The following is a 16,477-nucleotide window of genomic DNA, read 5'->3' on the forward strand; positions in this document are numbered from 1 at the left end:
CTTGAAATGTTTAATTCGCGTTTCATGTGACGTCTTAACAGTAAACTTTCATTGGGAATGACAATCAAAAAGCTTAAAGCAAACACACTAGGGCTCTAATTTGGGGCAACTGTGCGGGCAAGAGAAAACAGATGCTGTTTTCAAAGTGTGTGTAAAGCTTATTGGATGTTTTCTCTGTATCACAGATTTTGCGTCTCAAACCACGATGAGTTTAATGCACTCGCAAGCATTCCTTTTCATTTCGAGCACTACGTGACAGAAGACGACCTTGGTTGCCGAGCTTCAGGTGGAATGAGTTCATACGTTTGTTTTTTTGTTTTTTTTTAATGTTTGAAGTGCGTCCCTGAAGCCGACCCAAAAAGACACAAAGCGGAGCAAAGGTTCCGGCGTGGCATGATTGGTTGACTCTGGACACGACGCGCTTTGGTTTTTGAAGCCAACGTGACATTTTGGCTCATCAAATAATGCGTGGAATTCAATTAATTAGCAGCAGGTGAAATGAGACGCTTTTAAGTAACGCTAATCGCAATTAGCAGCGGAGCATGGCTAATCACCGCGTCTCGCCAACCTCGGCGTCTGAGCCCTCACCGCAGCAGAGCAAAGGAAGGTGACGCTGAAGTGAAGCAAACAAAGGAGGCAAGGGCCCGGAGAATAATCCTTCAAATATTCCAATGAGTCATCATCAAGGGATGAAGTCGAAACCTTCCCAATACAGTGTTACCAAAAACCGCAAAACAAAACAAAGAGACAAAACAAAAGTAAAACAAAGAGAAATACACTTTGTGTATTTACGCTGGCCACAGTTTTTCCTTCGAAAAGTCAGTTTAGCTTAATGCTAACAAACAATGAAAAACGCCAAAGAACTGCTTACAAATAGTATCTGTGTGTCACTGTTTTAAATATAGTACAGCAACACATGTTCTCTGCAAAGACTGACTGCGGAGCAGCTAAACTCCTCGTTTAGCTGCTCCGCATATTTCCATCTGTACTATACCGCCCCTGGGTGGCCAGGAAGCACACACCAGAAGAAATTAATTGAAATTACAAGTGAGAAAGGTCCTCGAGTAATTCGAGAACCTTGGTTTAAAAAAAAAAAAAAAAGTTGACCTACTTATTTACGAGTACACCGTCAGGAAGAGCGAGTCAAGCTAGCCGCAGCAACAATTGTTAATGCTATGCGTGACAGTAACACGCCACTGCCTTCAAAATAAACCTGATCTGAACAAAAGAATATATGGCCCTCAACACTTTTATTCCCTGGCAGCGTGTTGCAGCGTAACGGTTGACCTGACTCGTCTCCGAGACTTGTTCGGAGCGTTTGTTGCCATCACAAATTGTTGCTATCGACAACATCAGAACATTGTCCGAAGATAATGTTCAAAACAAAAGGGTGCGTTAAAAAACAAAAACAAAAAAACCCCAAACGACTTAATTACGCTGACAATGTACTGTACGGAGCATTTATTGCTCGCAGCGCAAGCTGCATTAACCACTAGTGGCGCTTTGAAGGCACAATTATCGTTCCCCCTGATCACTATTTAATGAACCCGGCTTACTCAAGTGTATTGTTTTACCCAACAAAATTGAGGCCACTTCGTCTCTTAGACCGAAATCTAAGAGATTCATTTAAATTGTCACTTCTATTTCCGGAGAGGAAAACGGTGTGCTGCAGTTTATATTTAACTATAAAACATCGATATATCGAAAAACGAACACCAGTTGACTCTTCATTATGAAGTGGGAATGTGTTCATTTGACTTCTGTATCTTTAATTCAAATAGGCAAAAACCGTGGCGAAAAAGGTTTACGACTTCATTGTATCACTACTGTATGTTTTTCATACACTACGAGTATGGCTGCCTTTACAGCCGCTCCTAAATTTTGTTCTTTTTGTTAGTTTCTTTTGGAAAGGCTGAGATGGATTAACGACATTTCCACTTTTGTACACATTTTACCATTTTATTTGACCAACATGTCGTAAATCCATCCTGAGAGCTCTGCAAACGTTGCATTTTCACAGCATCGGGTTTTTATTAAAGTGTTAACAGACCAAACTGGCACCGTGATTTTCGTTTGCCTTGTCACAGGAATGCATTTTTATTCACAACCAAGTCCTGATTGGGCCTGACCCAACGCAAATCAAATAAGCCCATCTGGACTTCTTCTTGCCTTCATGCCTCAGTCTTGATTTGTTTTGGGTTCATGGTTTTTTTCTCCAATTCCCTTCTAAATACGAGCACAGGAAACAAAAGATACAAAGTGGCCTGATGAGCACGGCCATGTCAATTTGGCCAACAGAGCTAAACATATGCAGAAAAAAGAAAAAAAAAAAAAGAAAGCAGGAATATTGACTTTGTCCTCTGAGTGGAGACAAGGGGAAACCTGAATAACATACCAAGTAATGCATTACTGTCAACACTGAGGACAATACTGCATTATAATCAAATAACGGAGTCGTTTGTGACCTATACAACATTCAAAAACTCAAGTGGATGAAAGCATTCATTAGCAAAATAGCATTTTGGCCTTGGGAAAAAAAAAAAAAAAAAACCCACTTCCTGGAACTCCCGTCAGGAAAGTGCATCCCGTATGGAGATAATAATGTTTAGAGGCACTACGACAAACCAATGTTTGCTAGCAGAGGCCAGGGCAGCTGTGTTTAATAGCAACCAAGTCTGGAGCACCCGTAAACTCTAGAGATGGTCTGAGGGCTAAGCTAGCTTGCAGAGCGTAGCCAAAATTGGCCTCGCTCAGCCTCCGTTTGCTTCTTCGAACACACGAGCGACGGAGCATTCCAGTCATTGAACATTGACTAAACACAAACCACATTCAGCGAGGCTTCGGGCGTGTTCCTTGACTTCCATTCTTCCCCAAGTATGACCGCCTTTGAGGCTTAGTTTGAATGGAAAGTTCATGCTGGAGATGCTTCAAGTTGATTTGCGTGTTGCCGTTTTGTATCAAATCACCATTTTCGGAAGTCGGAAATTGTAAAAGACCAAAAAAAACAAAAAAAAACAAGAACACATTTGCCTGCTAAAGTGCATGACCTGCTATTTTACTGCCTCCACTGCTCTTCTCAACAATAATTTTCCAGTGGTGCGAGTTAAGTCAAGTTTTTTGGTCCAGTCTCGGCATTTGAGACATCGCGGTAATTTGGATCGGTGATGTCTGGGAATTTTGACCTGCCCGAGCAACTGATGGATATTTTTAACTGTCGGCCCATTGGTTAAGGCGGTTCCCTGAGTTAAAGAGGACACAAATGCGTCGGGGGGGGGGGGGGGGGGATTTATACCGTTCATTTGAAGGTGTTTTCTGGCCAGATATTTTAAAGACAACACCACAAAAAACAAACAAACAAAAACAACAACAACCCCCCCCCCCCCCCCAAATTGGCTATCTTTCCAACACAATTGGATTGTGACTGGATGAGCGATAAATCGATTTCAAGTTGTAAAGTCAATGGATTCATTGACTAATCTGTTCGACCCCTCGTATACGAGCAGTGACTCTATTTACATGCAGTCAATAACTCTTTTAAAACCCGACTATTGGCAATATTTGGGTTCATAAAGGTCATTTAAATTCGCTCTTATTTGGGTTTTTTCATAACCTGAATATGAGCCCTGAGGTACTCCTTTCTAAGCCAAAACTTAGCTCATATAAACTCGATCAGGTTACCTCCTTTGAGTGAGGCATTGATTTGTTTTGTGCATGTTCTTGCTCTGTCCGCAAGGAAAAGGTCTCGACGGCAAAAATGACACAGTTTCTACCTAGACACACATATTACGTGTGTATAGGTCCGCACGTCTGGCGCGCAAAACACCGGAAATACACAAGCGGAAGTAAACAATCACGGCAAAGAGTTGCAGCACAGCGGCACACTTTTGGAGCGTGGAAAAAATCCGAGTGCTTTTTTCTAAGGTGAGTAACATAAATATAATTCGCTTTACTTGCGGTAGAAATTAACAAGGGGAAATGACGTCGGGTTTGCGTCTTTGTCCGTGCGTCACCATTTAAATCCATGTATTCAACTGTGGGTGTCAATCTGCCCGCTCACATGACAACGGGTTAATCGGAAATGTTTCACAAACCCGAATATTGACTGCATGTAAATGTGTGGCTGAGGGGACACTCGGAGACAATTAAAGCGCAGTTCGCCCTTCACTGGAATGTTTTGCTCGACAAGGACACGGCTTCAGGCGATGGAAGTTGGATGTCATCTACAGAGACAATGTCGGATTCCAATCAGTTCGTTTTAACTTCAGCTCTAAGAAAAGTTACCTCAAGGCAAGACTCATTTAGAGCAGGTTGAGGCTTCTTCTGGATGACACACAGCACATGACTGAAAGCCAACAGAAGTCCACACAAATGTCCCTTTCGAAGGGAAGAGTCAAGAGTCCGACTATCGGCCCTGCGAAGAAACCAAGAAGCCGAGACGGACCTCGCAGCTCTTTCAAAGTCGGTTAATGGACCGGGCCCACAAGACCAAAACGGGCTAAGAGGCTCTTGTGTTCAGTGGATGATACAAGCTTCTCTGTGGTCCACTGAAGCGACCGAAATAGACTTGTTGTTAATAGGCCGGACAAAACTCCTGCGATTTGACAACACAGTAAGTTAAAAAAAATAATAAAAAAGATACAACAGTGTGTCTTCAACAATCCTCCTTCTGACTTTCAGCTCTGATGATTTGAACAGAAATATGACCCAAATCTTCTTTGTCATGCCACGATTGCCTCTTTTTGGCATTAATGTGACGAGGAATGGAACAAAAGTCAAATGTCGAGGACTAGTCAGATTGTGCACAAAGTGACGGCCATATGGACTTCCAACGACCGGGTTGTCATGGCGGTGAGGCGGCAGCGTTGGGGTTTCGGAACACTCTAATTATGGGGAAACACATCAGTATGGACGCGCTGTGTGTGTGTGTGTACATGCATGTAGGTGCAGGTTTGCTGTTGGGAGTTTGCACGCTGCAAAGCTGCACCAACGTGACTAGTAAAGCAGCAAAAAGGAGGACAAACACAATCCTCTGTGTGTGTGTCTGTGTGTGTGTCTGTGTGTGTGTCTGTGTGTGTGTGTGTGAAACCATTTCAACCCGGCTCATGGGGGCAATGCACCGACTCGGAGAGAAGAAGCGGCGAGATGGATTCGCAGGCGCGCCGCATTTATCTCTATTACTTCCTGCTACGCTCGCCATCAAAATTCTGCAGGCGGCAGCCGGGGGATTTTGCAGCATGACGTTCACATCAGATGTTCAATGCTTTCTCTAACTTGGTTATCCTTTCAAGGGAAAAGAAGGGAGGGTGGGAGTTGCTGTGCAAAGCCGCTTCTTAAGAAACACAAGACTCCAGGATGCTCGGAAATCTGCTGATGCAAGTCTGTTGCAATTTGAACCCCGCCTGCTTCAACAATAACGCCAGGTGACGAATTCTGAAATAACTTTGGTTTTTTTTTTTCGTGAGCAGAATTGTCCATCCATCATATTTTCCGATCCGCTTTATCCTCACAAGGGTCGCGGGGGGTGCTGGAGCCTATCCCAGCTATCTTCGGGCAGTAGGCGGAGGACACCCTGAACTGGTTGCCAGCCAATCGCAGGGCACACATACACGAACAACCATCCGCACTCACACTCACACCGAAGGACAATTTAGAGTGTTAAATCAGCCTGCCATGCATGTTTTTTGGAAATTAAGAGGAAACCGGAGTACCCGGAGAAAACCTACGCATGCCCGGCAAGAACATGCAAACTTCACATAGGGAGGCCGGAGCCGGAATCCAACCCTGCACCTCTGCGCTGTGAGGCCGACGAGCTAACCACTGGAACACCGGGTCGCCCGACCAGAATCGTGCTAACGAAAACATTTGCTGCGAACGGTGAATCGTAATTCCCCGTTTTCAAACTTGCATACCAAAATGTCAGATAAGTCATAAAATGGCTGAAGAAGAAAATTGGCATTTATATACACTGTATATTTTTTCAAAAAAAGTACTGTAAGGCATTTTAGGTGTTCAGACAACATAGGTTATATTTCAGGTTTGTCCAGTGGGAGTCACTGAAAATAATGAAGACGGGCCCCACTCAAAGTTTCCCAGCAAGCAACACTTACCTGAGATGGTTGCGCCAGCTGGTGTTTTGACATGGGCATGAGGACGTCTTGGCCGGGCGACCTATGAACTCCTGTGACCTCACCGGGGGTCGTCTGATGACTCTCCTTGGGGGCCGTAAGGAGGAGGGGGAGGCGGACGTGGCAAAGCTGTTCAGGAGAGAAAGGTCAAGATAACTACAGGAATGAATAAGGTGATGATAATAATTGTAGGATAGATGTATTTAAAAACGCTATGTATGTCGGGCCTGCAAGCCAGCCAGCCCTGTACAGGAGGAGGCAATATGAGACAAAAAAAGAAAAGAAAAAAAAAAGGGGAGATAAGGACGGACACGGCGCACCATGCAACGGCCGCAGGAGAGATGACAGATAACATGTGCCTTGTTGTGCGCGCGTGTGTCAGTGTGTGCGCGAGGAAAGCGCGGAGATAAGGAGGGAAAGATAAAATGTCCCGACAGCATCTCACAATCATCGCGGCGGGTGACATAAGTGGCACATGCAGCAACGAAAATGAGATGAAGTGGGCGGCGCTGAACACATCGGACACCTGTTGCCACGGCGAAAGCGACTCAAAAACAAGTGTGCGCGCGCGAGCGTCCGTGTGCGTGCTCGAGCTGTCACGGGCATAAATGCATCAGATGAAGTTAAACGCTTTCCAGATTGCTTTCCGCGTTGCCTTGGAAATCCTCCGGAAGACCCAAGTTGAGATGTGTTGGTCGTCATGGAAACGCGAGGCTGAGACAGTGACAGGCGGCGGACTGGTGCCTGGGAAATGACAACTGGCAATCGCAATGTCCAACCACCTAGGTACCACTGCTTTCGAAATACAGTCCAGACGTGCGCTTCACAGAATTTATTGGATAAGCGCAAGTGTCAGAAGAAGCAGAGTTCCGTGGCTGCACGGGGGCCAATTTGAACGCCGCAAAATCTGGTTAGTGATGATCAAATTATGCGCCCTGACAACAGAGGGCCTGTGAGACGGATCTATTTTAACCTCTGCCGCCAAAAGGCGAAAATTCTTGGTGCCTCAATTTAACAGGGCAGGCATATTTTTGATCAAGACCGTTCATACTCCTGTGATGTGTGATTATTTAATTTCTGCATGATTAATGACTTTTTCTTTGTGAAATGACATTCATGGCTTGTAAAGAGAAGTCAGTTTCAATAAATCCAACTGAATGATTTGTAGAAAAAAACAAAAACGAAACAACACATTTGTTTAGACTTGAGATTTGTTTTTGTTGGAAGCAGAATAAAAAAAATATTCTGGTCATTTTGCTCTTTAATTTTTCTTTGATATATACAGTCTTGGCCATGTGTCGATCTCGATATACGCTTGTCTCGGTTACTGTGGTCCAACACAGGTGAGCCGCAGTAACATGAGACTTGTGACCAGTGATACAAAATGGAAGTCATCCAAGTTGATGCGGCGCTGGCCGACGGCCCTCGTTAAACGACAAGCGCCACATTAATCACCCCCGTCGCTTGGGCGGAAATTAACGGCTGCGTGGCACCTAGCGTGCAGGAACACACCAAATTATGTGGGTTGTTTTTTTTTCTTTCTTGCTGCTGCATAAAAACTCATGTTTTGTTGTATCACAGTGACCTGACTAACCCCTCATTGAGCAGATTGCTTGTCAAGAATTGAAATGGCAGGAGATTGCGAGGACGTTCATGTGTGCAGCACAGCCTGGCTTGCTTTGAACTTCCTGCTCTGTTGAACCAGTTGGCCGCACACTTGAATCACCTCCGACCGCTTCAAAGATACGGCAGTGCGTTGATGTGCGGCCGCATGCGCACTCTGCACTTTGCTCTGGGGGGGTCAGTCATGCGAACAGAGAATTTTCTTTGTGCATAGTCTCTGCAATTTTTTGGGGAATTAGATTTATTGTCAGAAGCATCTGTTTATCAAAGATAAACAGAGAAGTGAGGAAGTGAACAGCAAGAGAAACACTTTAGTCTTCGGGGAGGGTGAAAAACTGCTTTCATACGTTTTTGAAGGGGAAAGCGCTTTGTGATCAACACTTTTGAGTCCTACTGGTGCCCACAGGTGACAAAAAAAGTATGCACACGAGTGCACAAAGAACCTATTCCCATACTTTCTCACCACTTTATCACCAGGAGTCTGTAACTGCTTTGTAGACTCACTAAAGTGAGTTCAAGAAAAAAACAAAAGTGATTACAGTCTGTTTCTGATGTGTTAATGTGTCGTAGCATCGCTTGGCAGCACTTAATAGTGTGTAAGAGTGAACGCTTTACTGCCGCACGGGCGAGGTCTAGCTCCCTTTTAAACATGAAGGACTAACCTATTTTTAATGCTATTTCAATGGAGCTGTTTTTGTGGAAGACTACATGTGTATATTAGATTATGTGTTTGTGTGTGTAGCTATATATATATATATATATATATACAGTATATATAAAATTACAGTGTATTTAAAGATAGCTTGATAAGTAAGCTAGCTAGGCTAGCTAGCTGGATAGATAAATCAGCTAGCTTGGCTAACTAGCTAGATAAGTAATCTCACCAGGCTAGCTAGCCAGTTATCCGGCTCGCTAGCTAGATAGATAGATAAAGTAATATCTATTCACATCATTGTAAGCAAACTTGTTTGGTGGAGAAACTTGCAGTAGGACATCTACACTGGGGCACCAATGGCACTATCCTTTCTCTGCCCTCCCCACCCCCAACATTAACCCATTGATCGAATGGAACTAAGGAACTAAGCCTTGCATTTAATTGGTCGGTTAAAGTCGATTGCAAGTGCACACAGCGAGAGGGTGTGTGTGCATGTGTGTGTGTCTTTGAAAAAACAGACCCAGTCCCCAACTTGTGCATTTAGGTAATTGAACCAGCGTCTTGTTTGTTCTATTGCCAATATGCCAATTGAAAATTAAAAAAAAATAAAAATATGTTTTTAACACACAAGATGGAAACGTTGCCTGATTTTTCATCATTAATTTTAATCTCGCACTGCACGCACTCACAGGTGGCAACGAGGCACTCGGAAGCCTCACGCCATTCTTAAAACATGCACTTTTGAAGCAATTCAAATGCGAACCACATCGACTTTGAAAGTTGTGTAATTGTGGTGGACCAGCCTGTACAGCTGTGCGACGTCACTAATATCACAATTATGGTCCAAGCATATTTCCTGACTTTTGTGCCTGTTGCTGATTCAATGTTTTTTGAGAGCATATTCTATTCATACAATAAGAGAAAAAAATCACCGGTGCTTGAGTAATAAATTCAATGAAATGAGCTGAAGCGGCTGACACACACGCACACACACACACACACACACACCCCTGTGGCGTTCGATGTACTACTGATAGTAAAGCGATTTCACGGAGATGTTGCTTCCAAATGTTTTAAACACACACACACACACACACACACACACACAAACACAAACACAAACACAAACACACACAGACAAACTGCTTTTTGACTATAGGCAAGTTGAACAACAAGCATTTCAGAAAGATTCCATGCAAATGGATTCGAACCAAAAAGTTCAACACAGGTGAAGTGTGCTTGGGCACTGATTCTTTGAAGCATCCCTGGAGTGACGCAAGCAGTTTGCAACAAATACGATTTGTTCCGAGCGGAAGGTTTCCCACCACTGCCGGACCCAAAGGCGTCTTCCGCAGCAACTCGTCGAAATTTGCCCCAAGTCAAAATCTTAACGACGTGCACACGAACACAAATAATGAGGTTGGGAAGGGGGAGGTGGAGGGGGGGGGGCACTTGCACAAAGCCCTTTAAATGGAGGACACGCTCAAGTGCTAAGCTACAATAATCACTTGGAGACGATATTCGAAAGCCTGCACGTCAACGACAGTAAATAAGACATTAGCTGGCGAAAAAAAAAGCACAACAGGCAAGAGAGAAAAACAGTATTAGCTATTCATTACTCGCTCCAGGGAACACGGCTTTTTTTTTTCCCTCCAAGACCTCGGCTGAGATGTGCAACACGAGTGTCCACAAGCATCCACTTGAGAGGAAAAGAAAAATCAATTTTCAACTTTTTTTTTTTTCTCCGGGAATTCAACCGATGACGACCAGAGTGGTGCTAAAGTCCAATTCATCCCCGCGGCGTTGACACTTGACACGAACTCGTCCAACAGTGCCGCACAAACGCACAAACGGAGACTCACTCACAACACACGCACATACGCCCTCTCTGTCACTGCACTCACTCGAATTTTCTTTTACACACGCCCCCCCCCCAAAAAAAATTCACACACTCACTCACTTACTCCTTCTCATTATCAATCACACACAGTGACTTCTCACTCTTGCGCGCACCTCCATTTGCGTGCACCACACGCACGGATACGCGGTGGACTCCAGTGTGTAATTAGTCAGGACGGTGTGCGCAATGTGGGTTCCACCTTTCATTTCCCCGACGCCCGCTTTAATCCATCACGGCGTGTGTGCGCAAACGCGCGTGAGAGGGCGACGCGGGGCACAAAGCGCCAGGCGGCGGCGGCTGGCTGCTGGCGGAGGACGCACAGGAAATTGAGCCGAGACGGCGCTTTCTCATTCGACGACGGCATTAAGCGGCTTATGAGTTCATTATTATGTTTTCTTCCTCGCCTGGCCCGAAAAGAGGAGAAGGGAAGATGGAGACAGCATATGTCCGCGGATCTTCACCCTCCCTGGATGGCCCCCAACCCCGCCACCCCCATTCCCCCGGCCCCTTAAACTCTTGTATTGCATTTCCTCCGAATCATGGATGACGAAGAGCACATCATCTGGAATGTCTTAAAACAAGCACATGGCAGCCAAGGCATCTCCGGCAGAAGGCAAAGAAGAGGTGTCAGACGGCTTGTAATGGCATCTTGGTTCTGTCAAGCGGAGAGCAGGAAAACAAAGCAAAAAGAGAAGGAAGAAAAAGAAAGAGAGAGAGAAAAAAAAAAGACAGCACCAGATGCAAGCAACAGCAGAATGATGAGTGCGGCCATTGCGGAGCGTTCGCTGCCATTCTTTGTGTGCTGTCTTTTTGGGGTTTGCGAGGGGAACTCAAAAGTGACAAAAGTTGTTGCCCCGCAGCTTTTCGGCGACTGGAAGATGCAATCAAAGCAGACATTACGAAGAGAAAAAAAGAAGATACATGGAAGGAGCTGGTTGAAGCCGCGGTGGCAATATGGCGCCACACCATTACAGAAGATTCTTCTTTTAAATATCACACAAAATTTTCACTTTTTTTGTGAAACTGGCAAGAGAAAAGTCTACTCCCATTGGCAGATTGAAACTTTGAAGTCAGATTAAATAAATAAAATGACATCCAAATATGTTTTGATTTTTTTTGTTTGTTTTTTTTGGCAGTTTTCAGGGAGGGAAAGTGCACGGCGACGCCACCACTTGTTCACGCAATTACAAGCAGTGTTTTGTTGCGGAGTCATGGCAGCATGATGATGGAATATGAAAGGAACACCACAAGACGCAGCATTGTCTTCTTTGAGGCCAGGGATTTTTTTTTTGGGGGGGGGGGGGGTTGCGCCGCAGACAGCAACACAGCTGCTAAATTGGTTGTTCCTTTTCTCCTTTCACCTATATTTGCTGACAAAGTTATGAATTTGATCATGTTTGTATTTTTTTGAAAATGCTTCATTTTAATGTTAGCTTTAGTCCCCCCCCATCGGCAAGGTCACAATACGTATTGCATCCACCCATTATCTGATCCACTTTATCCTCACAACAACAACACCTTTATTCAGTTATGACAGATGAATAGCCATCAACAATAATGTGATTTTAAAAATTATACTCACAATGCCTTTTTAAAACTGACAAAGATGAAAGAATTTCATGACAATTAAAGTTGAATAGATTTTTTTGGGAGCAGTCGGTGCGGTTTTTGTTTTTGCGTCCTTGCTGGATTTCTGCCATCCCGTCTCTCTTTCTACTCTGTGATTCTCCAAGTTGGGCATGCCAAAGAATCACAACCACGCGACGGCTCAGTTATGCTTCACTCTGAAGTCAACTGCATTTGCATTTGTCCTTCAACGTAAGCTTCATTCTACCTGACTGCTACAATGCCGCTGTGGCTTCACGTTGGACTAACGATTTGGAAATATTTGTCCTGGTGCTACTTGGTGCAAATAGTTGCAAGACTCTCGACTTGACTTGAGCTCCTTCGAATGAAATGGCAATGATAAAGTAGAATGGGGCTTGACTAAAGGCCGAAAATGAGCATCTCAAGGACTTTGAGACACACCAACTATTCCGGAGAGCCCGCACATGCACGCCCACACACACACACAACCACACACACACACACACACAGACAATCTTCGCCTTCCCGGGCTGATGTGGAGTTCCCAGAAGACAAATAAAAAGAAACTCACATGAAAGAAGGTGAAAGGTAAAGGTGAGAGGTAGCGAGCAGCGGCGCCTCATTAAGTGAAGAAAAAGTCAGAGGCAGGAAGCATTTTGGAAGAGAGAATCCCAAATCAAAAGACCGTTGGGGTGACCTTTTGGACGGCCTCCCACGAGGGTTGAACACGGAGGCTTGGGGAGCAACGTAAACATGCATAGAAATATGAAATAAAATGAAAACACCCCGCAGCGCCCCCCCCCCCCCACACACACACACACCTCCAGTGCTACTGCGGTCAAAAAAAATTATTGATTACTGTATTTGTCCTCAGGTTTCAATGACAACCTCCAGGGTTCCACTGTATGAAACCACATTATCACCCCACAAGCGACATACATACCAAAAGGCTTTTAAAATTTTTTGGAATGTGCATTTGAATGAGAAGAAACAGCACTCCATAATGTTCTATGTTCCCCCCAAAATATGGCAATCACATCACTAAACAGAAATAAACAATTTGGCGATTCACAATGTTTCAGTTCAACTCCTCTAAGCTCATTAGTACGGCACTAATAGTCATTCTATGCAGTGGATAAAGAATACATTTTATTGTTATTAGGGCTGTCACAAATTACTATTATTTTTTCAATCGCGGACCAGTTGGTGGGATGTGGACTTTTTTCCCCCCCTCTAAAACAGGGAGGTCCGGCCGGTAAGGCCGACTTCTTGCAAGGAGAGACCGCCCAGGGCCAGCCACAGATGTGCCGGTAACCGTTGGACTTAGAAATGATCCCTTTGATGAACCAAATAATCAGATTTTAATTTGGATTTGAGTAAAATACAAAAACGTTTTTCCTGCAAATACAGTTTATCAAATAAAATAAAAAAAACAAAAAACGAGAGAGAACGTCTGTGTTGCAAAAAGTTTGGGGATCAAAAATCAGAAAAGAGAAACGCCGCGATGATAAGAGTACACGTGAGATGAAATATACGTCTCCGTGGTCGTAGATCAAGCAGCTTTTGGGCTGCGAGCCTCGATAGGAAAAAGAAAGGGGGAAAAAAAAATCCTGTATCTTATGGTCCAAAAATAAGCAGACGGGCTTTTGGTTTGAAAGGAAAGTGCACAGCGGGGAAACAAAATACAACAGAGGAGCACTTTGCCAGATCACAAGAAATCGCTCACGACTTTTGGAGGAATTTGTTTCACGTTAGGACGCTTGCGATGAATGAAAATGCGGGCCACAAGAACGCATTGGGTGCTGACGACCACTCGACGTGCGAGCGGAATAAGCTCACCCAGCGGATACAAAACGACCCCGCTTCTGTTTGCAACCATATTTGTGCACTTATCAACCCGGCTTCTTGTCTGCACTTCATTGTAGACAAACCTGGGAAGTTTCTAGAAAGCGCCGAGCATGTTTACCCCACAGGCCACATTTGGGAGAGAGAGGAGAAAAAAAAAACACCTTTGATTGTCGGCATAAAACGATATCGCAAACATGAGAATTTGCGGCGGGCTGTGGGAATGAAAAGGATTTGTGTCAGGATTATCCAATCTCTGCGTGATTATCCAGGAGGGGGGAAAAGAACACGTAGCTGGGAGCAGGTAGCGAGCGCGAGCTGTGTGCGGGGGTGCAGCTCGCGCTTGTGTGGACTGATTGGGATAATTAGCATGAGAATTCAACCATCACTGCAACAGCGCAGTGAGCCGAAATAAGAGATCATATCAAAAGAACAATAATAATCATTAAAGCTGCGAGCAGACGCCATCAGGGCCCTCGCACCTCGTTTGTTTTTGTTTGGGTTTTTTTTTCTTCCTTGAAATGGATTATACAGCTAAATTGTAACTTGGTTTAGGCAAAAAAAAAAAAAACAGTTTGGCACCAAAATGTGGAGAAAATGAGCTTTTTGGGAACTGTCAAGATGAAGGGTGGCTTTGATGCTAATCTGTTTTATTATGAAAAAACAAAGTAATATCGTGTATTTTTGTTAAAAAAAAACCCTAACTATTAAATGCACCATGAGTGATGTAAACTCACCGCATGGCTTGAGCTGAACGTTAATGTGAATTACAAGAGCATAACATCAATGCTTCTTTCCATTAGCCCAGCTATAGCGTTTTGCATTACAACTTAGCATTAAGCTACTGGACCCTGTGACACCATATTGTTCCATTTTGTTCCCTTTGGCAAATCACTTGAATTGATTTTTTGACCTTTTCACTTGCCGAGGCCTTGGATTTCGTATCGATTGCACTCTTTGCACACTTGGACCAGTGAAAACCAGTTCAGGACAAGTTTGGAACACAGTGGGATATTGGCGAGGCTATGCCACTCCACCCCCTGGCCGTGGCAAAGACAATGTACAAACAGGAAATCAGTTTGGACTTTCTTCCACATCTGTGGGGCTGATCGGGTTCCACAGACACTTGAGTCAATTTTGTGTGTGGGGGTGGGGGGGCCGAGTGTCTGCTTTGTTTATGACAGCAAAAGTGTGAACTTTCAATGAGTTTAAATGTGTTCAGGCGCAAAACTATTAAAAAAAACATGTTTTGTAATATCGTCTAACGGTTTCTAGTTCGACAAAAACAAACTGACGGCAAGAACAAAATTTGGAACCTTATTATTCATTTGAATATAGTTCTGATTCTAATTGCTACATTCAGCCTCTCACTCGATTGATTTTATAAAATTCTTTCTTTCAAATGCCTTCTAATTTCATCTCTCAGGAATCCATTAGGAGACACAAGCAGTTTTTAGCTCTTGTGTTCCCAAGAAGACAGGTGGAGTTTGAGAAGAACTCACCTGCATCACTTCCGGCCGGCGTCGAGGTTTGCAACGTCGCAGCTGCTCTGCCACCTGCGAGCGGGGGAAAAGAAAAAATTTAAATGAGACCCCCCCCAAAAAAAGGGACACCGGGAGAGAAAGTAAATATGATCGAAACGGGGATAAAAGGAGAGCAAAATGGAACAAACTGCACAAGAGCGCAAGCATAATGAGGACACAAAAATAACCAGCAAAAGAAAAAATAAAAGATATTTTGCAACACGTAATTAAATGGAGGTATTCACAAAGGAGTCGGCGTTTGTGAAAGCGCCGCGGCCATATAATGGGAGACTTTTTTTTTTTTTGGTTAATTCGCATGGGTCTTTTTTCGGCACTTGGTATTCAGGGATGTCGTTATCCAAAATCTACAAAAGCTCTTATCAGCTGTCCTAATGCTGCCATGGTGAGAGAGAGAGAGAGAGAAAACGGGGGACAAGCAATCTCTGCTTCACATTGTGAAGCTCTTCAATGCTGTTTTCCAGACGAAGCGAAATGATGCACAAGGAGAGAAGACACAAAGGTGTTTGAATGCCACATTTCATCCACGGTGACCTTCAGCCTTCTCCTCGCGATCAAAATGTACTCTTTGAAATTAGGGAAGACGAGAGCCCACCCACCCCAGAGCCTCACCATCCTTTCCCGAGATGTTCAATGTCAGAACATTCATTACAGGGCTCAATGGGGCACATCTCTTTCATTTCGGGCTCCATAACGTGTCGCGTTGGGGTTCCGCTATTATCTGTTAGCGCAGCGGTGTTTGGATGTGGGGAGGAAGTGGTCTACCTGTCCTCCCCAGAGACAATTGGATTTATACGGAATACTAATTTGTCTGTCTATCATACTAAAGTCCTTGGAACGATCCGGAATGAAGACATTGTGCTTCCAGGAGACTGTAAACTCTTCCAAAAAAAAAAAAAAACAGCAAAAAAAAAAAACAGCAATTCAAATGGAGAGATGCCAGCTCCTTGCTCTCATTGGCTGGCTCCCACGTGACTCAACAGGTCAGGCCGTGCCTTTTAAGCCGCATGCATTCAAAGTGACAAATACGACAGTGTCAAACATGAGGATGGCGACCTGCAAATGAACAAAACGGATTTGTAACCATCCAGTGAATAATACGCCCCCCCCCAAAAGAAATCATCTTTAAAATGCTGGGGGGTGGGGGGAGGGGTTCTGTACGCATGTATAATACGGCCTCCATATTTGCTGGTATCGTTTA

The 16,477-nt window shown here is 44.3% G+C and overlaps 1 protein-coding gene across 4 annotated transcripts in view; it reads right to left on the reverse strand.

The window, feature by feature from the left end:
• Nucleotides 1-16,477, reverse strand: part of LOC147209286 (tudor domain-containing protein 5-like) — a 159,105-nt gene that overhangs the window by 48,895 nt on the left and 93,733 nt on the right. For all 4 annotated transcript variants that reach the window (XM_086105052.1, XM_086105053.1, XM_086105050.1 and 1 more), the window contains exons 3-4: nucleotides 15,238-15,291; nucleotides 6,108-6,254 (exon numbers count right to left, since the gene is read on the reverse strand). The gene's annotated coding sequence lies outside the window, so the exon portion shown is untranslated. The remainder of the gene's footprint in view (nucleotides 1-6,107; nucleotides 6,255-15,237; nucleotides 15,292-16,477) is intronic.

Source organism: Hippocampus guttulatus, chromosome 2 (genome assembly GCF_054856545.1).
Source record: "Hippocampus guttulatus isolate MCC_2025c chromosome 2, RoL_Hgut_1.0, whole genome shotgun sequence".
NCBI classification, from domain to species: domain Eukaryota; kingdom Metazoa; phylum Chordata; class Actinopteri; order Syngnathiformes; family Syngnathidae; genus Hippocampus; species Hippocampus guttulatus.